The sequence below is a fragment of the Malaya genurostris genome, chromosome 3, assembly GCF_030247185.1.
Source record: "Malaya genurostris strain Urasoe2022 chromosome 3, Malgen_1.1, whole genome shotgun sequence".
Taxonomy (NCBI): Eukaryota; Metazoa; Arthropoda; class Insecta; order Diptera; family Culicidae; genus Malaya; species Malaya genurostris.
In genome coordinates, this window is record NC_080572.1 from 236,752,654 (window position 1) to 236,780,165 (window position 27,512).

Sequence of the window (27,512 nt, forward strand, 5' to 3'; positions counted from 1 at the left end):
CTCCGATTTTCCTACATCATCCATTTGCCCCTTGAACCATAAATTCGACGGCTGGGAACGTTTTTCCCGCTCGTCGCCATAGCTACCGACTCCACATTTTCAGATTTACGAGCTTGGAAACAACTACTTATTCGTTCTGCCGCATTGTTCGTCGTCGCCCTTTTCCAGGCTGATCTCTGCTACACTACTTTCGAAGCAGTGCGTGCACCGTACCAAGAGGACAAAGGACAAGAAGGAAAAACTCCCGAACCCGAACCCGGCGCTCGCGACACAAGCAGTTATCTCCACTTTCGTCGCTTCAACTAACTCCCATCTCCTCCCTCCCCATCTTCGAATCGATCCGTTCCATTGCCTCCACCATACATGCACAACACAGCATTTATCGGCGGCCTTTCCGTCGAAACAGACGAAGACAAATGTGGTTCGTAAACAAATGAAGTACAGGCGACCGACCGAGGGATAATAAAAATAAAGATTACCAATAAATCTTGCGTGCAGCCATTGTGACTCATCTGGTAAGAGCAACGATGATGAATATGTACTACATCCATGTCGGAGGAGCCGGGATGTGCAGTCAGTGAAATGTGGGAGGCAGAAATTTTCACCACTTGGCCTTCGGAACGAACCCGCCTAGCACCAGACAGGATCGTCGTCACCCAGCTGCCCGTGGAACGATCTGATTCCCTCTGAAAAGTAACTCTCCTATTTGGTTACCCCTTTCGGTGTTCGGCAGCGATGCGAGGACGATGAATAAAACCAATTTGATTTTTATTGTTTTTCTTTTATGACGAGCTGACTGGCGACGAAGTGTCACGCGACTTATCGATTCCAGCGGCAACCGATGATGGCCTCATCAACTAAGTGCGGTTCGGTTCGATTCGATTCGATTCTGAGACATTGTTGCATTTCACATCTGCTCGTTGGAATACCGAATGAAGTGCTTTTCGTGGAATGTGGAAAAAACAGACTCGAACGCAGTTATTTTTAATAGCTAATGAAAGGAGTATTTCCGCTGAGGAATAGGTAATCAAATGGTGGCCTTGAAACAAGTTCAATATCGAAACTGTCTGAACTATTTTTAATCAGACGTCAATCGTCGCACGCAAATGGCTTTAAGATTTTCGAAATTTCAATGCGATAGAGTGATTGTATTTGATAATATTTTATACCTAACATCCACTTATACTAAACGGCCATACAGCATTCAGATTCAAATGGATCTTGTGGCTCTTCAGTACTTTTCTTCAAACGGCAATGGTTTTAATTTATTTTGAACTTCTTGATGGGCAGAATTTCAAAAATGGATGCTCCGAACAAAACTTTATCAACTTCCACAAGACGCATTTTGAATTATTGTGTTAGAAAAAAAACTATTCGCCCCTCATTCCTACGATCTGATTTTGACATCTGCTCAATATTTGAGCTAATAGCATCCAAGCAAGTAGATCAACGCGTCAAAAATGTGCTCATGCATTACGAAAATTCTAGCTACTCCCACAGCAAAATTGTTTCCTAACCAACTGTCACAAAACATGAATATTCGTTGCTAACCAAAAAGACCAATATGAATCTCGATTCGATCACAATTTCATATTATGGTTTTCGATTCGAACCGCTGTTATTGGTATTAGTGTTAGATTATCGAGGAATTTTGACATTATGAAACCAAAACAGTCGAGCTCGTAAACGACTAAACTCGATCATAAATAGTCTGAAGCTATATTGCTATTGACCTCAAATTGACGAAACGTAAAAATAATTGAAAACGGTTATGTGCCCTAGCACAAAATTTGGCTAACCCCTAAATGACCATACCTGCATCGGCCAGAATTAGTCGAAAACACGTTTTCGTTCGGCACGTCAGAAAAGACATTGCACTCCGTTGCAAAACAAAAAGTGTTCTGTAAGTAGCAGAAACTTTACGTCTGCTTAGCGGTTCAAATTGAACTGCCGAGTTAAGCACTAAGCAGTTCAATTTGAACTGCTCTGCACTGATGAGTCAAAGACGAAACGTAAAAATAATTGAATACGTTTTTTTTATTCACGGGTAGCTGTCGAAAGCATTTTTACATATTTTGTGATTTTTCATGAAATAAATACATATTTTGATAATTTTTGATTTTTTTGAATACTACATGGAATGTCCTGGGCCTAACAAAGAAAAAGTCAATTTTTTACCGTGAAAACGTTTTTATTCTTCAGTATAGTATAAGGAGTGTATCGAAAAGTAGTTAGCAACATTGATTATTGAATAAAAAAGCGAAAAAAAACATATTTTGACATCAGTTTTCGATATATTGTAGAAAAAATACATTTTCATGCATTTCAATCCTAGTTTCTGTGAAACGCTCGCACTTTGGACTTGACATTCTTCATTAAATTCTGCACAGTTACTTTTGTGACTTTACTGGTGTCAACTGTCCAGTTTTTTTAACTCCTGCATGTTTTGGGACACTGTACCTTCCTTCCGAAAGTGCCGCTTGACAAATGCCCAATACCATTCAATTGGCCGAAGATCCGGACATCGCTGGGGTGATGTCCTTTTCCACGAATTGTACATTATTTTTTGACAAACACTGTAGAACGGAGTTGGCGTAGTGGGCTGAAGCCAATTCCGGCCAGAAGAGAAGAGGAGCCTTATGCTTTTTATACAGTGGCAGCATTCTCTTCTTCAAACATTCTTCCTCGTACACCTTGGCGTTAATTGTGCCCTTCGTGAAGAAAATCGACGACCGCAAACCACAGGTACAAATTGCTGGCCAGACCAACACCTTCTGCCCAAACTTTTCCATGGCCACCGTGGTGTCAGCGTCGTCGAGGTCCTGGTACACCGATTTCGTATAATATTGCGGTCCGGGCAGCGCTCGAGAGTCTTCCTTGGCGTAGGTTTCGTCGTCGATCAGGATGCATCCGTCTTTATTCTGTAGAATCCGGTTATACAGTTTTCGCGCTCTTGTTTTGGCCTGAACTTGCTGTACCAGGGACTTTTTCGGCACCTTCTGTTTCTTGTACGTTTTCAGGGAGTTCCGAACTTTGATCCGTTGAATCATCCCGATGCTGGTGTTGAACTGCTTGGCCAAATCCCGCGTCGACGCCGATGGGTTTTTCGTGATGTACTCAACCACTTTTAAGTCCCGGCCGGGCTGGCTGGGACCCGTTTTCCTACCGGATCGGGACAAATCCTTCATGGAAAGGGTCTTACCGAACTTCTCGATCATGCTGTTATTAAATCACTAGTGGATAGATTGTCATGAAATTTGGTACGTTCGGAAATATTATACCACTACTTCCGACACCTATGGAACCGGAAAATGGAGACCGGTGAGCTGAAGTGAGATTATTTGGACAAATGCCAACCAGATTTACAAACTAGAGGAAATCCAAAGAAATTGAAGCTTATAAAATACATGGTCATTTATAAAAAAACATTTTTAAAAATAAAAATTTTTCGATCCGGAGTAATTTCGGACGAAAAGAGAGACCAATTTGCCGAGAAGTACCTGATGTGGCCGGCGATTTGTAGGTGAGGAAAATTCACGTACACGTAACGACCGGCACCATCGATTACCGAATGCTACAAAGAAGAATTCTTTCAGAAGTGCTTGTCGCTCTTCCTCTGGTCCTACGAAGGTGACACTATTTTTTGGTCGGAATTGGCATCGTACCATTACGCGGAATCGGAGAGGTAATGGTATCAGGCCAACGTCTTCAAATACGACAAGGGTAGCGTTAAGTTTCAGGCGCGGACAATTCGTAAGAAATCACACAAAAAAAATATTTTCAATTTTTGTTAAAGTGTTGATAATTAGGTTCTATTTGATCATTAAAATGATTTCCTGAAAAAAAAATTCTTCTGAAAGTTATAGTAAATTGAAATTTATCGTCAAATTTATAATAAAGACATGCCATTCTTCAACAAATAAATATACTTTAATGAAACTTTCACAGGCCGTAGGTAATACAAAAAGTTTAAACTTATTGTATAAAAATTAGATTTTTGTGTCATATTTTTTAACACATTTTTTGAAAACGATTGATTTTTTTCCAATGTTCTAGACTTTTTAAAAATCAAGAAAAATATATCATTTGTCAACGTGCATTGTCAAATTCCATGAGTGTTGACAAATGCGCGCTTCGCAATAGAGATGGTCGAGTTTCGAGTTTTTGTACCCGAAACCCGAACCGAACCCGAACCCGACGGGTATCGCTCAAGTTCGGGTACAGAAAAAATAATTTGTTCGAGTCGGGACGGGCGCCGATTTTTCCATTTTCAACGGCTACGGGTCGGGATTTCGGGTTAAAAAATTTGAAAATGATTTTTTTCGGGTTCGGGTCGGATACGGGTAAAATAACGGAATTTTAAACTGATTTACATTAACATTATTGTATTCTGATATATTTTGCTCGATTTTTTCAAAAGCCCAGAACATTGAAAAAAAATCAATTGTTTTCAAAAATGGTATAGAAACAAATTTTTGCCTTTTTCATATAGAAAGGCTATACAATCATCGTGAAAACCGACCTTTGAACCGAGACCCGGAGAGCCGAATGTCATATATTATACGACTCAGTTCGACGAACAACGCATATGTCTGTTTGTGTGTGTGTGTGTGTGTGTGTGTGTGTGTGTGTGTGTATGTGTGTGTGTGTGTGTGCGTGCGTGTGTGTGTATGTGTGTGTATGTGTGTGTGTGTGTGTGTGTTTGTGTGTGTTTGTGTGTGTTTGTGTGTGTCAAATAATCTAACAAAATGTTATTCGTAATATGTTTTTTATTATGCAAAACATTTGAATTGATTGCCTTTCTCATATGGAAAGGCTGTGCAATTACTGTGAACACCGACTTTTGTACGGAGGCCCGGAAGGCCGAGTTTCATATACCATTCGACTTAGTTCGTCGAGATCAAAAAATGTCTGTGACAAATAATTTTACTGGATTTTCTCAGAGATGGCTGATCCAATTTTCACAAACTCAGATTCAAATGAAAAGTCTTATAGTCCTATAAATTTTGAACTATTGAATTTTATCCCGATCCGCCTTCCGGTTCCGGTATTACAACGCGATAAGCGAAAAATTTTCAATTTCATGAGGATTTTTTCAAAAGTGATGGCGAAACGAGGTGCAAATTTTTATAAAATTTACTGTTAGATTCATCTAGTTGTCAGACCTAGTGTATTAGTGCCCGGTTTCCGAACGCACCGGCACAGCAACGGTTGAACCTATTTTCACAAATTATAACTCAAATTGAAGCTCTCAGTGTCTTAAAAGATACTGTGCTTTTTCATCCAGATCCGACTTCCGTTTCCGAAATTATAGGGCAATGAGTGTCAAAACTTTCAAACAATCATACGAAATTATGCAAAATCAGTACGCATCGGTCTGTGCTGGTACGGGAGAAGGAAACGCCACCGCCTAGCACACAGCGTGCTTTGTTCAATTTTGTATAGCGTGCAGGATTGCCACATTTAAATCTATATCAATTTGACATAACTCTTTACAAATTGAAAAGATGATGGTAGTTTACACCAAAGAAATTTTTTGATTTTATTCAAGTTAAAAAAAATCTTGACAGAATCTTCCAGTGATGTTTTTGAATATATAAGTGATATGAGAAAGGCATCATTACACCACTAGGTGGATTAAAAATGATTTTTTCTGTAATTTTTATGCTATAAGTTTAGGTTTATTGTATTATCTACTATTATAATTTGACGAAAAATTTAAAATGAAACTTTCAGAATAAAATTTTGTTTAACTTTTTTTTTCAGAAAGTCATTTTAATGATCAAATAGAACCAAATTATCTACACTTGAATAAAAAAATTAAAATACTCATTTTTTCCATAAATATGTTTATTTCATAAGCAATATACATAAATTTTTCTTCGCCGTGGCATCCACAATACATCGTACTTTAAACCTAATACATTTCGAATATCATACTACTATGTTGGTATTCATTAGTTAATCTAAACACTGTTTTTATCAAGCGAGTTGCTATTATAAATTATATTAAATAAAATACATTTATTTTGTACATGATCTTATAACTATTTCAGGTTTGTTTGTATCAGTTCATCACTTTTATTCAATATCATATAGTTGGTTATTGGTTGAACTCATGGAAGAGAAAACAGTCTAACATAAAATAAAATTTTAATTGGAACTACGATGGACTTAATAAAATATTAAAGAAGTTTTATGTAAGGAAGGTCATGACAAGCAAGAATGTCGCGAACTGGGACATTGGATAGTCTACCTTGAACGCACAAGGAATTAGTTGAGTTGATCATGTCCAAACGACATGATCAATATCGCGATAACCTTCGCCACAAGCACAACGATTAGTCTCGGAAAGTGCAATACGAAGGAGATGTGCATCTAACGTGTAGTGATTGGACATGAGTCTGGACATCACACGAATGAAGTCCCTACTCACTTCCAGTCCCCTGAACCATGCCTTTGTTGAAATTTTAGGAATAATTGAGTGCATCCACCGACCCAGATCATCTCTATCCTAAGTAGCTTGCCAGTGTTTTTTGGCGAGACGCGCTCAAGAATTCGTTGAAAGCAATTGGTCTCTCATAAATTTCACCCTCAATAGCACCACGTTTGGCTAAAATATCGGCTTACATGAAAAACCGGAATTTTCATTTTAAAATTCCCGCGGTTGTCCAATCGGTAAACTTTTATTCTCTCAACGTTGGCAACACTTCTATACACATTCTGTCAAATTTTGACGCATATCGTACGATTAGTTTTTGTTTGGCGCAGGGATGCCAGGTTCACAGATTAATCTGTGTTTCACAGATTTTCATCAAAGCTGAATTTCATTCAAAGACAGCGTCGTGTGATGTGGCCAAAGAGACGATTTCCAACGCAGATAGTGACCCCACATTCATCGAATGCATCATAACTGGTGATGAATATGACATCGAAACCGCACAACAATCGACCGAATGGCGCTTCGAAGGCGAGCCGTTGTTCTAAATTTTCATCCATTATAAAAATCGCCACACGAAAAATTTTCCAACTTCGTTGTATAGACGCCAAACAAAAACAAATCGTACGATATACGTCAAAATTTGACAGAATGTGTATAAAAGTGTTGCCAACGTTGAGAGAATAAAAGTTTACCGATTGGACAAGCGCGGGAATTTTAAAATGAAAATTCCGGTTCTTTTTTGATCATAAGGTAAAAATTAAAAACACAAATTTTTTGGTGATTTTACGAACTCTGACCCCATATAAAAAAAATAAAAAAATAAAAGACAATATAAACCATTTTTGAGAAAACTAGGCTTTATTTTTAAAACGAAATATAAACAAAACACACCAAATCAATCTAACGAACCGTTTATGGATATAGCGTTTCAACATCAAAACAAAAAATACGAACTGAACTTTAAGAAATAAATCGTGATTTCTAGTGGAGCCGCTCAAAGATTATCTACTAACTTGTGGACCTTATCTGACTGCCCATTCTTATTACTGTGTGCAAGTTATCAAAACTACACGGAAATGCTAAGGTGGGTTTGGTCTCCAAGTTTATGAACTGATATGATTGATTTGTTTCGAATTTTGCACAACACGGGGAATGTTTTCTTTAAATAATTGAAATTTCGAGTATTATTATGAGCCGCTTTGCAATACATTACCCACTCGGATACTAAAGCTCTGTATTGAATAATTCATTGTTTTACCATGCAGTGTCTTGACAGAACTCGACAGCTCAAATTGAAAAGTTAGCCATGTTAATGAGGCGAGTCCATGAATTAAACGATCGATAAATTGAGCGAACAAACGCATCTGTCAATAACTTAGCTTTCACTGAAATGATTAACACCAACTTGTCAATTGTACAACATTGTTTGATTTAGAGCTGAATGTACTACCACTATGATGCTACAACGGAAACTTTCACAGCCTACTAGTGGCAATAATAGTTATGCTTTATTCAATCACCTAACCTGGGTTCCATGGCCTACCTAGCGCCTGCCATCACGATATGCAAATCAATGGCCATGCACGGACATCTCGAGGGATCCATATATATATATACGAGGCAGCACCACTCAGAGAGCAAATCGCCTATTCATAATCGCCTATTTGTTCCGTTAAGTGATTCCAACTTGACATGTGATTCATAATTAACCCTGGCGAGCGTTGTAAAACATGCTCGGTGACACAAATATACAAAGTAAGTTGTGAGCACGGTTATTTAACGCAACCGTCACGCCAGCTCCCGACACAATGGGTCATAATTACAATGTTTCTGAGCGAGCGATAACGTGTAAATTGGCTCCGTCGGCCATGTTGGGATGCACTGGGTGAATCCGGAATCCCTGGGTGGTCTGCGGTTTGAATCAGTGCATCCTTCCACGGTGCATCGACATGGCCCTGCCTGCCTGCCCTGTGGAACCTCATTATCATGCCAATAAATCATATTCAGGCGGAATATATTACCCATCGGAATCGTTTACTTCGTGCGATATGACGTTTACCAGCAACAAACAGGCTGTGTAATTCAGGGTTTATTATAATCACAGTTTTTTTTCTCTAATGCTCTATTCATTCAACTACCAAACAAGTGAAACATTTCGCCCTGGCTTGCTGGCAGGCTGGGCGGGGAGGAATGGCGAGTACAGGTGCAACAAAACACCTCGGATGCCTAAATTGATCCCCGTCACCTGCTGCTCACGGTTCCATGCGTCAAACAAAAGCCGTGGCTGGCTGACAGAAGCAAGCTCCCGTGATGTTGATTTATGGAGAAAAATGAACGTGCCCGGCGAGAAAATTCAATTCGACAAATTGTTGCTTCGCGCCTTGTTGTTGTTGTTCGTGTGATTTCAATATTCACAGCAGCTTTTATCTTTGGACCGTCTCTTGAAAGAGAGCCCTGCCCGCTCGATGTACTTTGTGTGTTCATACAGCATTTCACTTGTTTGTCAATTTAAATTAATAAAAATAATAACATTCATCGGTCGCTTCCGCCATTGGCAACTTGGTTGCTTTGCACGAAGCCGTCATCGACGCAATTGTTGTGACACGTCCCCATTGAAGTGCGTGGTGTCAACAAATGCAGAATTAAATGGTACTCGGCAAATGGTTGTGCTATTGAAAGCAAGATTGGTACTGTCCCAAGAAGGTTGCTGCACGGTGGGTTCGATTGTATGGAAAGGCGGAACATATTCGGTGCGGAAAGAGTGAATGTATTTGTGCATGGAAGCTCCTTCAAATTCTTGCAACTAGGAAACTGTTATTGGTAGAAAATGGTGTTGATGAAAAAGAGTTAGGAAATCGATTGAGCACTTGAAAAAACCTGTTTTAATCCACCTAGTGGTGCCTTTCCCAGATTGCTCATAACATCAAAAATATTACTGTGGAATTCGCAACAACAACTGTTTATTGAATAGAAATAGGAAAGTTTGTTCGGACTTAATCTAACAAAATCTACAAATTCTGTTTAGCCTGTTGTTCCGGAACCGGAAGTAGTATCCACAACAAATTATGGAACTCCGTATGAAACTGTAAGAGTTTTCCTTTGAATCTATAAGTTTGTGAAAATCGATTTGGCCATCTTGAAGGAAAGTGAGTGAGATCCTTTTTGCAGTTTTTAATCGCCATTTCCAATTCTTCCGAAACCGGATTCAGATGACAGGTATAGCCGAAGTTGGTTCGTTTGCCAGCAACAAATAAGGAGTGTATCGAAAATAAGCTATCCACAAATTTTTCTTTCTAATTTTGATATTAAAACAATATTTTATTCAAACTAAAAATTTATCCTTTATTGTACGAGGTTAAACTTGAGCATAATGAAAACCAGATGAAATTAATCACGAATTTTCGAACTTTTCATCGAACGCTCTTCATCAAGTTCCGGACAAGTGTTGCATCGCATTTTTTGGATGCTTGAGCCCAATTTTTTTTGAACTCCTGCATGCTCCCAACTGCCTTACCAGTCTCTTCACGATTGCCCAGTAACATTCGATGGGTCAAAGCTGAGACAATTTTGGTGGATTGATATTTTTCTCAACGAAATTTATACCCTTTTCCGCAAGCCAATTGAGAGTGGTTTTGGCATAGTGAGCCGACGCTAAATCCGACCAAAACAGTGGACGTGTACTATGCTTCTTATATGAAGGCAGCAATCTCTTCTGGAAACACTCAGATCGATAGATTTCTGCATAGTTCCAGTAGTGTAAAAAATTGCTGACTTCAAACCACAGGAACATATTGCTTGCCATACCAATACCTTTCGACCGAATTTCTCCACTTGAATCTCACATCCTCCCCAATGACGACAGTAATGTATTGTGGGCCTGGAAGGGTTTTTGAGTCCTCCTTTACATAAGTCTCATCGTCCATCAAAACACATGCATCCAAAGACTGCAAAAGATGCGAATACAATTTTCGGGCCCTTGTTGCTGCTCGCTACTTCTGTTCTACACTTTGTTTCGAGATTTTCTGCCTCTTGTAGGTCTTCGGGTGATTTCGCCTTTTGATACGCTGGATCATTTCGACACTCGTTCCTGTGTTTTTGGCCAAATCTCGTATTGACATTGATTTGTTCTTCATGATTAGAGAAACCGAATTCTGGTCCAGTTTCGGTTCGGAAGAACTGGGTTTTCAGCCTCTTCCTGGTAATTAAAGAAAAAGAATAGTGTTCCCCAAACTTATTAGTGATGGTTTTAACACTGGCATGATGAATTCTAAACCGCTTCGCCAATTTTCGCATAGTATTGCCCTTCTCACTTAGTCATGTATCCAGAATCTTAATTTTCACTTCCTTTTCAATACGCGATACTTTGAAAGCGCAGAATTTCAACAGCCAAAACAAATAAACAAACGAAAGCTGACAGCCAAACGCACAGCATGCTGTGATCTGAGCATAAAAAACCATCACAAATACATTCGTACAACACAAATGTATGTGGATAGCTTATTTTCGATACACTCCTTATGACATAAAAATTGGAACAGTTTTGAACCTAGTTGAACCTAGACTTACTATTTCATGCACTATTTCGATTAGATCAATTAAACGAAATCTAACAAACGAAACGAACCTGCGTTTATGTAACTGCTGCATGAATCAGCAGCATAGTAGGATTATTACTTTTATTATTATTATTATTATTGACATCATTACACCACCGGCACGGTATTACTGCACCACCGGATGTGAAAATTTCATATTTTTTCAAATAAATTTGAATTCATTGACATTCGTTTATTCTTTCGGACGTACTGATCATAAAATAGCTATAATTTTTATCAACCGCAGCACCGTCTTTTACCGATATTACACACTAGTAGCAGACATCCGAAACCGTCAAAGCACGCATCGTTCGTGTTGTGTTTTCTTCTTCTTTCGGTGTGGTATATATTGCCATTATATATGGCGATCTGAAAACTTTGACACTCATCGCCCTGTAACTGCGGAACCGGAAGTCGGATCCGGATGAAATTTCACAGTAGCTGTAAATATAAAATGAGCTTTAACTCAAATCAAGACATGTGAAAATCGGCTCAAGCATCTCAGAGTCTATTTGGAGTCTATTTGAATAACAAACTACGCTTCTCGGAACACGTCGCTTTAATCACCACGAAGGCCTTTTTCATGTTGGGTTTCATCCGTCGGAATACACAATCACTAAACTATTGCCTGAAAACTTTGTACTGTTCCGTTGTTCGCAGCATTTTAGAATATGCCGTTCCGGTATGGGCATCGTTTCATATTGTCCTTGTCTGATCCCGTTCATCCCCCCTCTTTCGAGGACCGCTGGCGACTCATCAATTTATCAACACTGGAAAGCACAGGAGACAGATCTTGCAGCGGCTCCCGATATTCAATGTAATAGTTAACAACATTGACTGCGCGGAGCTGTTAGAAAAATTGTGGTTTTTTGCTCCATTAAGGGAGGGATAAGGGATAAACAGTTTCGGAAAATTGTTTTTTTTTACATTTTCTTGTAGTTTAACGTTTCGAAAATATTGTAAAAAGATTCAGTGTGAGTTATCAAAAATATTTTTTGCTCACTTTTCGAGAAAAAAAAATTTCATTGCGTTTTTCTGAAAACAAATTTTTCGAAGTTCGTAAACACTATCCTGCAAAATCTACTGAATCGATTCCTTTCAAACTTGGAACATACTTTCTTGGTATAAAATGTCTCTCTCCTACGTTTTGAAATTTTTCCATTTTCATATTATGGTAGTTTTTTACTTCAAAATTGGAAAATTTAGCATTAGATCGCGTTGTTTGCTCAACTATGCCACGAACCGTTAAAAAATCAAAATAATAACTTGAGAACGAAGGAGGGGGGAGAAATAACTCGTACTTTAAGTAAATTTAATAACATTGTTGATTTCAATACGGAAATTTAACAAAATATTCTTTAAATAATGCTTTTTAATGTAAAAAAAGTTTGAATAAATTTGCTTAAACTGTTTTTTCGTAAAAAAATACAAAAAAAAACAAATGTTTTTTTGATTCAAATTATCCTTTACTTCCCCCTTAAAACGAACTCGACGTGTTCAAAACAAAAAAAGCAAAGTCCTGGCATTACATTCCTTTTGTGGAATTTGTCCTTTCTGTTTCAACAGACTTCGCAGCCGATTCTTAGTGTACAGAATCATTGCATGGCTAGTACTATGGATCCTACTGACACTAAGAATCCTTCCAGGTCGGGGCTCGAACATACGACAACTGGCTTGTAAGACCAGCGCCCTATGCATTGAACCGCCAACCCGGGTCGTGTTCAAAACAAAACAACCCTTTTAATGTATGTAGCCGTTTTTTAACAAAGTTTACGACAAACCCCATTTTAATTTGTCCAAAAATATGTAAGATTAAGAATTAGTAATTAGGTGTTGGTGCGATGTAAATTATCGAAGACTAAGCTAAGGAGTTAAAGCAAATTGTTTCTTATACTGAAAGTTTGAAAGTTTCATCCAATTCGGAACTAGTCGATCCTGATTTGGCCACCTTTTCTGCTGTTAAGTTCTGAAATTGCCTTATTGTAGTTTTAACCAATTTCAAAAGAATTCATTCTTCAAATAGAAGGTCTCATGGTCCCATAGTCTGCTATTGAATTTCATCCCGATCCGACTTCCGATTACGAAGATATAGGATGATATGCACAAAAAAAAATGGAAAAAAATGCACTCACTTTTTTCAGAAATGGCCGATTTTCACAAACCGATCACCGATTTTCACAAACTAAGATTCAAATAAAAGGTCTTATGGTTCCATAGTCTGCTATTGAATTTCATTTATATCTGACTTTCGGTTCCGGGATTACATGGTAATATGTGAAAATTAAAGAAAAGGTGTGCATTCAATTTTCTCTGAAACAGCTGAACCGATTATCACAAACTAAGATTCAAATGAAGGGTTTTATAGTTAGAACATTTTATACAGATCCGACTCTGGTTCCGGAACTAGAGCGTGATAAGTGGAAAATTACCAATTTCATTAGTATTTTTTCACAAACGATGGTCAAAAACAGGTGCAAATTCCATAAAACTGTCCGTTAAATTCTTCTAGTTTGCAAAGCATGTTAGTTTGTCGGAATAAAAGCTTAATTCGGCCCTACTGGTCCCCCTTTTCCTTTTCCGGAAGCACCGAAAGTGGTGCAGAAAAATATCAAAAATAGAACTCACTTCGATTTCTCTGCGATGCTTGAGCCGATTTTCACATGTCTTGATTTGAATTAAGGCCATATTATATTTAAAGCTACTGTGAAATTTCATTTGGATCCGACTTCCGGTTCCACAGTTACAGGACGATGAGTGTTAAAGTTTTCAGATCGCCATATAGAATGGCAATATATAAAACACCGAAAGAAGAAGAAAATTCAACACGAACGATGCGTGCTTTGTTTTATTTCGTACACGTATTAAGAAATCGAAACGGTTACGGATGTCTGCTACTAGTGTGTAATATTGGTGAAAGACGGTGCTGCGGTTGATAAAAATTATAGCTATTTTATGATCAGTACGTCCGAAAGAATAAACGAATGTCAAATAATTCAAATTTATTTGAAAAAATATGAAATTTTCACATCCGGTGGTGCAGTAATACCGTGCCGGTGGTGTAATGATGTCAATAATAATAATAATAAAAGTAATAATCCTACTACATTGGGGTCTCTTTTTACGCGGTTATTTTTAATACGGATTTCCGAAGTTACGCGGTTTTTTTCGGCATCAAAACCAAATTGTCGACTTTGGAAGTCTCAAAATTTTTCTATGTCCCAGAGTCGATTTTCACAAAAAAATTTCTTTGAGATTACTTCAGATCTGGACGTTTCCTGCATTTCTAAGATATTTGGCATCAATGATTTTTTTTCTTTGGTTTGGAGGTTTTTTTACGTGGATTTCTGAAGTTACGCGGTACGTATCCCCCGCGTAAAAAGAGACCTCAGTGTACATGTTTTATGCTGCTGATTAATGCTGTTTAGCTTGACTCACATATGCAGAAGTAACAGAAACGCAGGTTTGCTTCGTTTGTTAGATTTCGTTTAATTGATTTAATCGAAATAGAGCATGAGATAGTAAGTCTAGAGTTAACTAGGTTCAAAACTGTTCCAATTTTTAAATCATATTTGTTGCTGGCAAACAAACCAAGTTTGAACTGCTTTAAGCACTGACGAGCCGAAGGCGAAACGCGAAGAAATAGAAACAAAATATGTGCCTTTTTACACAAACCAACAAAACCCCTAAATGTTCACATTCTGCGACGGCCAGTAATAAGCCGTCCCTCGTTTACGCCTGAGACGTCAGAAATAATATAGCACTTGTGCTTTAAGCACTGACGAGCCGAAGGCGAAACGCGAAGAAATAGAAACCAACTTCAGATATTCCGGTCATCTGAATTCAGTTTCGGAAGAATTGGAAATGGTGATTAAAAACTGCAAAAGGTTCTCATTCACTATCCTTCAAGATGACCAAATCGATTTTCACAAACTTATAGGTTCAAAGTAGAAAACTACGGAATTCCTAAATTTGTTGTGGATACTACTTCCGGTTCCGGAACTACAGGGTAAACAGGGTTTGTAGAGTTTGTTAGATTAAGTCCGAACGAACTTTCCTGTTTCTATTCAATGAACAGTTGTTTTTGCGAATTCCACAGTAATATTTTTCATGTTGTGAGTAATATGAGAAAGCCATCATTACATCACTAGGTGGATTAAAACAAAGTTTTTTCTTTTAATATAAATGTCAATACCAAACTCGGTAAACCCACCGCGTCACAAATCCAGTCGATTCATCAATTATGCAGCAACGATTGCCGCCCGGCTGCATTCGAATGATGTTTCCCATCGACGGAATCGATGAGTCTCTCTTCTCGAGTGTCTGCTGTTATTTGTGTTTTATTGTGATCAATTAGACTTTGTACGCATCAGTCTCGACACTGGCAAAACAGCATATAAAACTCGTCACGGGTGTGTTAAATGCTAGCAGTTGTACTAATGTGCTAAAGTGCCGTCATTGTAGCGACTAGTTTTCAGCCTAGGGGACTCCCGATGGATTGTGCACGAAAAATAACTCCGATCCGAACGAATAACTAACTGCCAGTAAACGACGAAAGTGAGTGTGAGTGTTAGCTCGGTAAAAGTTGCACTTCATTGCATTCCAGCAATCTCGACCGGCTTATGCGCTGGATATGACACAAACAACTCTCAACTAAAGCGATTAAAATTATCACTGTTGCATCGATGAAGTTTTGCTGATTGGCTTGTTTGTTTCTATTCGAGTTTTTTTTTTGTTTGCACCGGAACCATTGAGCAAGACTCAAGTGTTACTGCTCGAAAACAATCATGCGTTCGAAGGATACCGGAGGAAGTACTTCGAAGCGTGAATTCATAACGAGAAAAGTTTTATTTGCAAATGGGGACTGGTGATAAAATTTCTGCATCGTTTGACTTGATAAGTTTTCCGATCAGGCACATTTCCGGAACGTGCTGAGCTTACACTGGAGAAAATGGCGGAGTATTACGCCGAAATTTTATTGAGCAAAAAAATTTTTCCCGTGAAAGGTTAGTCTCACATAAAATATAAACGATGATCACATCAACGAGGAAAAAAAATTACTTACTTAACCTTTTGTCAATGACCCTGGACTATTTTGCCATTTACCTGTAATGAAAAAATATGGAGAAAAAAACAACAATTAGAATCTCATACTACTAAGGTTCAACTTATGCAAGAATTAAACATGCTTGTTCAGTGCCTCTTCGTTTCAGGCTTTGCAGAAAACGGTTTTCCATCCGAGCAAACCCAGAGAACACGGGTCAACTTGATGAGGTTCGGGTGAAAAAAGGAAAAAAAGAAAACGAATGTTGAATGAAAAACCACTTTCGACGATTGTATGTGCATCTATCTGTGTAGCGGAGTTTGGCTGAAGTAAAAATATGAAAAACTTCGCGCGAGAGTCACCCTCCCGGAAATTGCAGCCTCGGCAGCTGTTGCAGTTTGCACAGCTTTTCCTTTGCAACGAAGTAGGCACAGCTTTTTCCGCGTTCTGTTCTCCACGATTTCAAAAGTGGAGGGTGCTATTCTTGGATGCTAAGTGGTTTCAGTTGCTCGTTTCATAATTACAGACTTGTTATCACAAGTGCCCATAGAGGCGTGAGGTTAATTGTGATTAAATTAAAGTATGATTTATGATTGCTGGCAAGCGGAGAAATGGTTATTCGTTGCCCCGCAAGAACATGCACGCATCTTCTAAAATTAAGTGATAACTTTAGAACACACACCCAGATAAACGGAATTCCTATTTACGCATCGCGTAGTCACCCGATCGCACGAGTCCCGCAGCTTCCCACGAGTCCTGAGCAAACACGGTTCGTCAGTACCGGCGAGAGAGAGAAAGAGAGAGACAGGAAAAAAAATACCCTGGCTCTGTGTGTTTTATCATCGGACAAACAGAAACAGTCAGCTTCATTGTTTATTCGTGTCGAATTGCAGTCGAATCGGCCGTCGGACGACGGGGACGGGGACTAGTCGTAAAATAAACGGGCGCCATCATTTTGGCATTAGTTTTGGGTTCAGGTTGAGAGATCGGTGATGGGCCTAGCGTAGAACGTAGGTTTTGTGGACCGTGTCCTAGCGTAGGGTAGGGTGTTTTATGCTGAACAATTTCACCAGTAAACATGGCAACTCATTGGCAAGGGTTGAGTTTTTGGAATTCTAGGGACGAGACATTTATTTTGTGCTGAGAGTTCATTAAATCCTAATATACTGTAATTTATAACTCGTTTGTAAAACCAGTAAAAATCAACCATTTAACAGTAAAATAGGTTCGATTTTGATTTACTTCAAATGTGAAATTCATAACATTGAAAGAGATCACATATCACGTATTTCTAAGCACATGTTTTTAGTTTGCCAGAAAATAAACAAACTTTTTGGAACTTAAGCATTTGCAATGCTTTTGATTAGCAAAAAAAGCTAGTTGTAACGTAACCGGACTAATGTTAACACGAATCAAACAGCTAAGAAGACGAAGAATGAACGGAATAGTAATATTCTAGCACTGTCACCAACTAATAACGGGTGTTTTTTTAGGAAGTTTGTTTTTTCAATAGGGATTACTCTATTGTCTGGAAAGTCTGGCAGTGTAAAGTAACGTTTCTACTCAGTATTGTTTGGTAAATCATCATGAATAGGATAAATCCAGAACAACGCTTCCAAACCGTGGAAATCGGTTTTCAAAATCAGTGTTCTCTTGTAGTACAGCAGAAATTTCCCGAAATACTACAATTTGAAAAAGTTTAGAAAATAGTTTTGAAGATTTCTGTTGCCAATGATCTACAAATTCATTTATGATTCTCTATGAAGATTTGAATTTTGGAAATAAAATGTGCCGGTAGTCAGACTTGAATAAAATTCAGCAGATATTTTATGGGATTATCAAATTATCTGACTCTCATAGTCGGAAAACTAGAAAAAATAATATATATTATATAATATATAAATAATATATAATAATAATAATAATAATAGCATTCTACCTCCGGAAGCAGGGGTTTAAGCCGAATGAACATTGAAAATTCTTATGGTATCTTAGGACCTTTCATTTGAATCTAAGTTTGTCGAAATCGGTTTAGTCATTTTCGAGAAAAGTGATTGATATTATTTTCACATATTTGATGTACATCACCCTGTAACCAGAAATCGGATTAAAATGAAAGTCCGTAACTTTGTATGGGTAAGTAAGGACCTTTTTTTTTTTTTGTTTCAATTATAGAGGCTTTAACATCTTAGGTCATTCGCCTCTTCGGACCAGAAAATCTTTCTGACCCTATGTGCGGGGTTGGGAATCGAACCCAGGCGGGCTGCGTGAAAGGCATCGACTATCCCATCACGCTACACCCGTCCCCAAGTAAGGACCTTCATTTTAATATAAATTTGTGAAAATCGAGAAAAATGAGTGACATTTTTTTCAATTTTTAAAGCATTATTTGCACAATTTTGGTGCATATCACCCTGTAATTCCGGAACCGGAAGTTGGATTCGCATGGAATTATGGAAATCCATATGGGATTATGAGACCTTTCATTTGAATCAAAGTTTGTGAAAATCGGTTCTGCCATCTCAGAGCAAAGTGAGTGACATTATTTGCACATTTTTGGTGCATATCACCCTGTAGTGCCGGAACCGGAAATCGGATCCAAATGAAATTCAGGAACTTTGTATGGAGCCATAAGACGTTTCATTTGAATCAAAGTTTGTGAAAATCGGTTCAGCCATCTCAGAGCAAAGTGAGTGACAATATTTGTCACACACACAGACATTTGCTCAGTTCGTCGAACTGTCGGTTCAAAAGTCGGTTTTTGCAGTGATTGTATAGCAAGCTCTTAAGAAAAACACTTTTTGTTATTTTATCGATTGAATGATCGGGTTGAAATTTAAGAGTTGTGAACAAACCATAGGTTATTCGTTGAATTTAGTTGATTACGACGAATAAATTGAAAAAAAGGGATATGTGCAAGACAATAACGAAGTTCAGATTCATTTATAATGAAAAATTCAGTTTTTCGTCCAATACTGCATAGCTCTTGTTAAACAAAAATTTTTTTAGAGAATTTGTGAGGACAAACGAGTTTACACAAATTGAGGACATCTCCTCGCGTCATAACTACACTGAGGTCTTTTTTATGCGGGGGACACGTACTTTTTGTATCGCAAAAACAAACGCGTAGTTTCAGAAATCCGTGTAAAAAAATGTTTGACAAATGACATAGAAATGCATCCAGAGATGTCCATCTCCTCTGTGTGACGAACAGCGAGCAAAATTTCTCTCCTCGCACTGACAATTTCAACGAGAGCTCTTCTCTTTAACATTTATACACCACTGTTGTATAAAGTGTGCACGCATCATGAGTGCGTTTGTTTATTGCCTTTTACCTCCTCCACTGAATCGCACCAAAGTGCTAGAGCATTAGCTAATAAATTCTCTGAGGTGGATGCAGATACTTTCACAGAGGTGTACACGCCGGTGAGCACTCTGCTGTATGGTTTGCGTAGAAAAAGCGTGGACACGCAAAATCAGCAAAATTAAACAATTTATCGTAAAATTTTCGGTTTTCCTTGCAAATTTTTCATAGCAAGGCCAGATCTACTCTCTATTAATTAAAGTTGACAGAAGTGTTCGCTCACCATCACGCGCCAATGATCACTTGGGTGTATTTAGGTGAGAGCACGTGAGAGCGATTCGTGCGAAGAGAATGTTATTCTCTCGCACCAGCTTCTTTCAACACAAGCACGCACTCAAAGTCTGTCTGTCTGGACACTGAAAGTTTTTGCTGAGTGCGCTTTCCTCTTTGTGTGGAGCGTAGCAAATGTATCCGCAGTGTATAATTGAAACCTACGCCCTGGGGTATCACTTTAGTGAAATGCCATCTCTGAATGCATCAAACAAGGCAATGTAATTTAAAAAAAAACTTACTTTACTATCGGTCGCCTTTTCAAAATAAACACTTTAAATGTGCTTTAAAATAATTTATAATGAAATTTTCAGTAGTGTGAAATAACCACAAATAACTCAAAGTCATAGTTTCCTCAAATGTTTGGTATGAATCAACGAATCGCTTGTTTGCCTTTCTCGTGCACGGACGGCGGTTTTGATGCAGTGATCGAAATTGCATTCTCGGTGTACCTACTGGGTAGGTACAAAATGTAAAAATTGATACGCTTCATTCATTCTAGCCAGCGCCGCTGACTTTTAGTATCAGTAAATTAAATAATTTAATTATTAAAGCGCATTTTGATATTAGTTCCATTGAAATTCTTGTAATTCTGGAAGTAAAGGAATGAAACTTTGCCAAATTCACACAATATATCAACTTCTGAGAACCATTTTAGATATACAGAAGTGTAAAGAAACGTGTATTTCGTGTTCACATCATCCAGTTATGTCTCTGACATTATCCACCCACTTTAAAAAAAAAATTGGTTTTGGGACCACGTAACTTTGGAAATACACATAGAAAAAAATCGCAAAACTGAAGAACTTTGTTTTGATGCCAAATGTGTTAGAACGGCATGAAACATCCAGATTTAGTGTAATATCATAAAAAAACATTTAAAAAAAATCAACTTTGAGACTTCGAAAAATTTTGAGATTTTTTTAAATAGATTTTTTTTTGATGTAGAATGTCTTGGAAATGCATGTAACGTTCAGATATGGTGTAATCGCAGAAATTGTTTCCTGAATTAACTTTCGGACCTAGAAAATTTTTGAGATTTCTGAAATCGAAATTTTTTTTATGTTAAATGTCTTCTAAATGCATGGAAAGTCTACAAAAACTTTTGTTTGAAAAAATCCAAAATTTTCTAAGTGTCAGAGAGTTGACTTATAAAATTTAGGGATAACACCAGAACTCGACATTTAATACATTTCTAAGACAGACCAAGAAAACCGGATATTCCTTAGTTATCCGGTTTTCGCGTAAAAAAGACCCCAATGTAGCAATCCCGTGAGAAAAAGATATACGACCTATCAGAAATTCGTAATATTTGGGGCAATCGTTCGCCATCAAAATATATTAGATCCGTATTTTTTTAAAATTTTGTCATTAGGGTTACCATTTCCATATTTAGGGAGGATCTAAAAAACCGATTTTTGATTGTATAGGTTTTAAGCGGTTTGATTGTTTGTACAGGATGGGACATTCAAAGTGGAAGCATTTGTTTCTAAACAAAACATATGAAAAAAAAAAAACATTTTCATTTATTTTCATTACGATTATAATTTATTTTTGTGCAAGGAGATATGTAATAGCTATTTTTGAAAATGATATCGCGTTAATGGTCAACATTGGCCTTGAGTACAAAATATACTTTTTTTGGCGTTTTCCATCGTTTTGGCCAATGTATCGGTCGATATGGCAGCGATTGCACGTCCTATTTTCTTTTTGAGTTGAGCTATGGTTCTTTACTTATTAGCGAATACCTTGGATATCAAATAACTCCACAGAAAAAGTCTGGTGGCGTCAAATCTCGGAGACCAGTCAAAATCGACTCCAGAGGGTTTTTCCCTGCTCCAATAAACAAATAAACAAAATCACCGTTCCTAGATATGACTCGTTCGGGGAACAGATCGATTGTTAGTCGAGCTGTATGGCATGTTGCACCGTCCTGTTAAAACCAGTAACCATTCAAACCATTTTCACGAACAATAGGCATAACAAAATCGGTAGCGATCGCCATTTACAATTGCCTTGGAATGACGCTTCCAGCGCGATATGTCATTAGTCATTAAATGGCCCACCCCGTATATAGAAGGCGTTATATATTTTTATATTTTTTCTACAAATTTAATTTTACTGCAAAACATATTAAAACATTAGCGAAGCGAAATTTTTTCATTTTTGAGTTAATATGGGGTTGGGAATCGAACCCAGGTTGGGAATCACGCTATACCCGTCTCCGCTAATTTTTTGATGTTTTATTACAAAGTTTAAATTAAAAAAAAATTTGATCAATTTTGATTTCAAGTTCTTTCTATCCACAAACCATGAAAAACCACTAGAAACTTAAACAATTAGTGGAAAATTTGTTATATTTTCATATTTTTTATTGAAAATTCAAGCAGTTTTACAGAATATATCGAAAAACTTTTAAAAATCGTTCAAAAGCTAAACGCATGACTTAAAATTTTCGAAAATATTATAACTCACAAAAGAAAAGTTTCCCTTTGCTAATTTTTTTATGGTGTTAGAAAGGTCTAAAAAAGCGTGCTTAATCCACCTAGCAGTGAGATGATACCTTTTTTATCAATCCGCATGTGTTTATTGCATGAATATTCTTTTGTGTTTTAATTCTCTTCACATTATTTTAAAGGCCGTCATTTTTAGACGCAGTTTGAGATTTCAGTCATTCCAAAATTACCGTGTAATGTCGAAATTGCAAATCGGATCGAATTTGAATTTAAACGTGGGACAATCGATTGAAAATTTCATGAGATGTCGAAGTAAGTTCCATTTTAGAGCTTACGGTTATTTACGGTACTTCTAGAGCCGGTATTCAGGAACCAGCATAACCTAAAACGGATTCGTATAGTCATAAATTAATATGACGAATGAATTGCAATAGTTTTGAGTCCAACTTTGAAGAATGTTGGGATGATAATCTTCTTTATAGGTTTGAATTTTAAAAACTATTTTACAGGGTGATTTCAGAATCGGAAGTCAGAATTGGACTTAATTTTGTATGGGACCATAAATTCTTTAATTTGAATTTTTGTTTTTGAAATTCGATTTGGCCTTTTTTGAGAAATGATTGAGCTTTGAGAAACAATTCGATACTGGAACTGGAATTAGAAAATCGGTGTAGCCGTGGTCAGTTAAATTCACCTGAAAAGCTGTACAGTTTACATTTGATTCAAAATATTAAAAAAAAAACAGTGTAGACTTGGAGAAGTCGTAGCGCGAATTAAATTTTTGAATACCTTCCGAATCGAAAACTGAATACCACTAAAACTGAAATAAGTTTATTTGGTTATCGACTATTCAAATTTGTAAACCCGATAAACCTGATTAATTTATATGAAATAGACATTTTTATACTAATCACCCTGTACCCCCTAAACCGGAAGTTGAATCTGCCTAAAAACCAAGATCTGACTAAAAAGCAAGACTTTTCATTAGAATCTTAGATAGCTCTTGGATTTTATTTGAATCTTATATCGTTTCAGCCATCTACGAGAAAAATGAGTGACACTATTTTAATTTCGTTTCACATATCATCCTGTAGTTTCGGAACCAGAAGTCAGATCCAAATGTATTTCAGGAACTTTGTTTGGGAGCATACGACTTTTCATATGAATCTGAGTAGAAAACGGCTGAGTCATCTCCAAGAAAATTGAGTGAAATTATTTATCACACACGCATTTGCTATATCTCGACGAACTGATTCGAATGGTATATAGGTGTTATGTTCTTCCAGCATTTATTGCTTTAAGTAGTTTAAATAAATATAATTATGGAATTACTTTGAACTTGAAAATGCTGGTTTACATGTCATACAGCGCTCAAAACTTCTACTGCTGGAATAAAGCGAAAAGTCGCTTACACAATAACATCGATATCTCCGTTAAAATGGACGGATTTTAACAATCTATGGCTTGATGGATAAATATCACCGTGCGGAATCTAATTCTTAAAACATATTCTGTTTTGACAGATACTGTCAAAAAACTGAAAATTTTTATATAAAACTTCGTATAACTCAAAAAGTAAACATTCGATCTCAAAACCGGAGTGACAAGTGACCTTTCATTTGCGACTAGACTAGTTAGATCAAAATCGGTAAAAAAAAATGTAAAAAAAAATAACATGTAGCGCCATCTTTTTACAAACCGTGAAAACCGCTAAAAACGTACACTATTGACGCTATCAACTACAAAACTCCAACTTTATCTATCTAAGCATTTTTCCTAGAAACTCTTAAAAATTTCTAGACAACATATCCAAATCGGTTCAGTGTTTATGAAGTTATAAACTTTTAAGAAAAGAAAGTTTTCCAAAAGATCGACTTTTTATCCTCTCTAACATCGAAATGGTCAACCTAATGGAAAAATAAAAAAACATGGTCTAATATTTTTTAATGGAAAACGATTTTACCAAATATTGCGAATTTCTGAGAGGTCGTCATATCTTTTTCTCAAGGAACTGCTGTATATTCAAACGTATCTGTCGATCCTAAGTTTCTCTAAGACGCATAAGGAAACCTTAAATATTTTTTCCTGGAGATGGTTGAACCGATTTTAACAAGCTTTGGCTCGTTTGAAAACTACTATTGGTCCATTGATCAAGTTCGAAGATCAACGGACTGCACCTTCGCGTTGTTTTTTCTCAACATTTCTTCACGTTTCGTCTGAGACTCGTCTGTGCAGAGCAGTTCAAATTGAACTGCTTAATGCAAAACGTTAAGCGCTGGTGGTTCAAATTTTTTAGCACCTCGAAAAAAGTCCCCATGCAAAATTTGAGCTAAATTGATTACGAGTAAGGAATGCTAACCGGTAGAATTTTCGATCTTGAAAAATCACCATAAGATTTCCGAAACCGGAAAAAAAATTAAATGCCGAAGGTCTTAGAATTGCATGAAACGTCGAGATTTAGCGTAATTAAAAAAAATTATTTTGAAAAATTGACTTTCTGGAACTTTTGATATTTCGAGAAGTCTCAGAAAGTCGATTTTCTTCTAAAAATTTGTCGATGCGAAGCAGACAGTCATTTCAGTAGAATACGCAATTTATTTATTAGTGTACCGGGCAATTGCTATAACTCTACTTTCACTACGAATCCTTCCAGACCGGAAACTCGAACATTCAACAACAGGATTGCTAAACCAGCGCTTAGTACTCTGAACTACCGACTCGGGCTTATTATCAGTTCGTATTCAAATAAATTTAATCCCTCACTAATTATTCATACAAGATCAATACGAAATTAAAAAAAAATGACTTCCCCACCCTTGTTTTAATTCAACGAACATCCATTGTTAATCAGAACTGGAAAATTACCTCGCAACCTAATTGATTTGCCATAGACATTAATGCTTCATTAGCCTTTCAAATGTACACACAGAGATAAGCGACCCAAAGACAGAGCATCCGCCAATAATGGAATGTCACTTCGCACGGCTAAGAACGGTGAGAAAAAACCTAAACCTTTTTCAGGCAAGCCAACCTTTCCATCGCAATCCTCGGATGGTAGCCACACGTATGTTTTCGGTGTCATAATCTTGACAAATTAACTGCAGCGAATGTTGAATTGGACCGGTTCACCAAAACCCTCGGGAACTACCGGCACTGACTGAAAAACGCCTGTTGGTAAATACTAGCTTCCAATAAACAAACGCATCGCGGAGGTAGGATCCCGTTAGAAACTCTGTGGTCGTAACAGTCTTGTTCGGGATCGGTTTTAGTTACCTGCCTACGTGGAAATATATGGTGTGAATAAATTCGAGAGCTCTGTTGGTCTCTTCTCACCTGGCGAAGAAATAATAATAATAAAATAGGAGAAAATTGAATTCGGGCATTAGAATAAATAGGAGATAATTACAAGCTGTAAAAGGGCGGCAATAAAGAATGCTTGTGTGGTGGTGGTGGTGGTTCGCTGCAGAACGACAGTCATAAATAGGACGTTTCGATTCATGCAGCCGAGGCGAGGAACTTCGAATGAGATGTTCGTTCGATAGTCGAACCAGTATGCAGTGTAGCGTTCTTCGCTCCAGTTCTTCCCGGGGCCCTGCAGACGAGTAGCGTTCAACAAAGCAACGGTTTGTTGGGAACTCGGGCCACCGACAACACTGTCACTGCTGTAGTATGAATGGTTCGTTTCTTGTTTCCCGAGCAGCATCCGTAGCATCGGAGCAGCACCACAGAGCTCTGCCACTCTCGGCGTGTTACAAACAAATCGTGTCCTCATTAATCACCCAGCACAGCTAGAAGAAGGTATCCGTCGCTAGCAAACCCCTTTCAGACCTCTTTGCGATTCCGTAGGTAGGAAACGGGAGGGGTAGGGACTTTTTCCTAAGGTAGTGAAATTTCAGCTTCTGACTGTCCTACCGAATCACGCGATTTGTTGTGCAGCTCATGAAAGTGCAATAAATAAAATTGCGAAAATCCCTAGACTTGTCCCATAGATTAGAATCGCGGGCTGGTTTTGGTAAGTCGCCAGAATATCAGATTACGGGCGTCAGTTTCGGATTGCAACTTCCAGGATCGAAACGGTCGACATTTATTACTGTCGGGAAAGAACATTAGGTACTTGTGTTCTCCGCTTCCATCGACTTCGAGACGGACTTGATTTTGCCGACCGAGTGAGTGCTGTGAGGTTAGTTGGACTCGCAGCATACGGACTCGCAACCCGCATGGCTATGAAAATTTAATTAAAAAGCATTCGCGCTATAATCGTTTACTTTTCGCGTTCGGCACGTTTGTTGCGTGTGGTGCAATGTTTTTTTCCGTTTCACTTTTTCCTTCCTACCCGGCTGTTTATTTTCTATCCAGTTGAACTGAACGGAACTCTCTGTGTTTGCTGTTGACTGTGACTGACGACGGCGTAGCGGATCAAGATTCCGCTTATTTGGGACAATAAGAACGGACTGCAAACAAAAAACAATTAAAACGAATCATTGTTGCTAAGGGCTATTAAAGGCAGCATCACACATTCAACAGCTTTCTTTTATGGTGTGTTCGGATATAAAACAGCTTGTTGAGCACGCGGCGGCTGTCCGGAATTCGGTTCAAACTGGGTACTGGGAGTTTGATCGGAGCCATCTGCCGACTACAGATTGGAATTGGATTAATTGTCTCGATACCGATTTTATGGTTCCTATAACTTTTATTACTCCCTCATCATAGTCTAGTTATTAAATCTCTTATTTTGCCAAAAAATCGCATCTGTGGAAATGCTCTACTCCGAGAAAGTTTTTCATTTAAAATTGATTTATCCTAGCAACAGCTATAGAAATGTTTTGCCAACAGCAATTCTAAAAATGGGAGGTCACAGTTGTCGAGTTTGGATAAAACTATGCACATATTTTCATTTCTACTCAAGACTTATTCATAAAAAGAACGGATATGTTTTTCATGGCAATTTTCACAATTTTTCATTTATACTGGGGACATTTTTTACGCGGTTTTTTTACGCGGATTTCCGAAGTTACGCGGATTTCCCAAGTTACGCGGTTTTCTTGATTTGTCAAGGCATGAAACATCAAGATCTGGTGTTCAGTTCGGTTTCACATCTCATCCATGTCAGTCGATAAACCAAAACCGCTTACGTTCGAGACAGAAGAAACCAAGTACAGTATTGTGTAGTGAACAATAGAACGACCTCGAAAATGAGTGAACCAAACGAACAAAAGCTACCGCCGGCACGAAAGAATACAATTATTGTTGACTTCAGACAGTGCAAAATTCCTTCGATACGAGAACCTGAAGGTTTGCTTAAGGAACAAATGCATCTTGACATTAAACGTGTGCATTTACTTCA

General features: G+C 37.8%; 1 protein-coding gene across 8 annotated transcripts in view; it reads right to left on the reverse strand.

Moving 5' to 3' along the window:
- Positions 1 to 27,512, reverse strand: part of LOC131434652 (uncharacterized) — a 554,689-nt gene that overhangs the window by 198,767 nt on the left and 328,410 nt on the right. For 2 of the 8 annotated variants that reach the window (XM_058601597.1, XM_058601600.1), the window contains one exon: positions 16,105 to 16,140. The exons of the other annotated variants lie outside the window; for them this stretch is intronic. The gene's annotated coding sequence lies outside the window, so the exon portion shown is untranslated. The remainder of the gene's footprint in view (positions 1 to 16,104; positions 16,141 to 27,512) is intronic. 8 annotated transcript variants of the gene reach the window in all.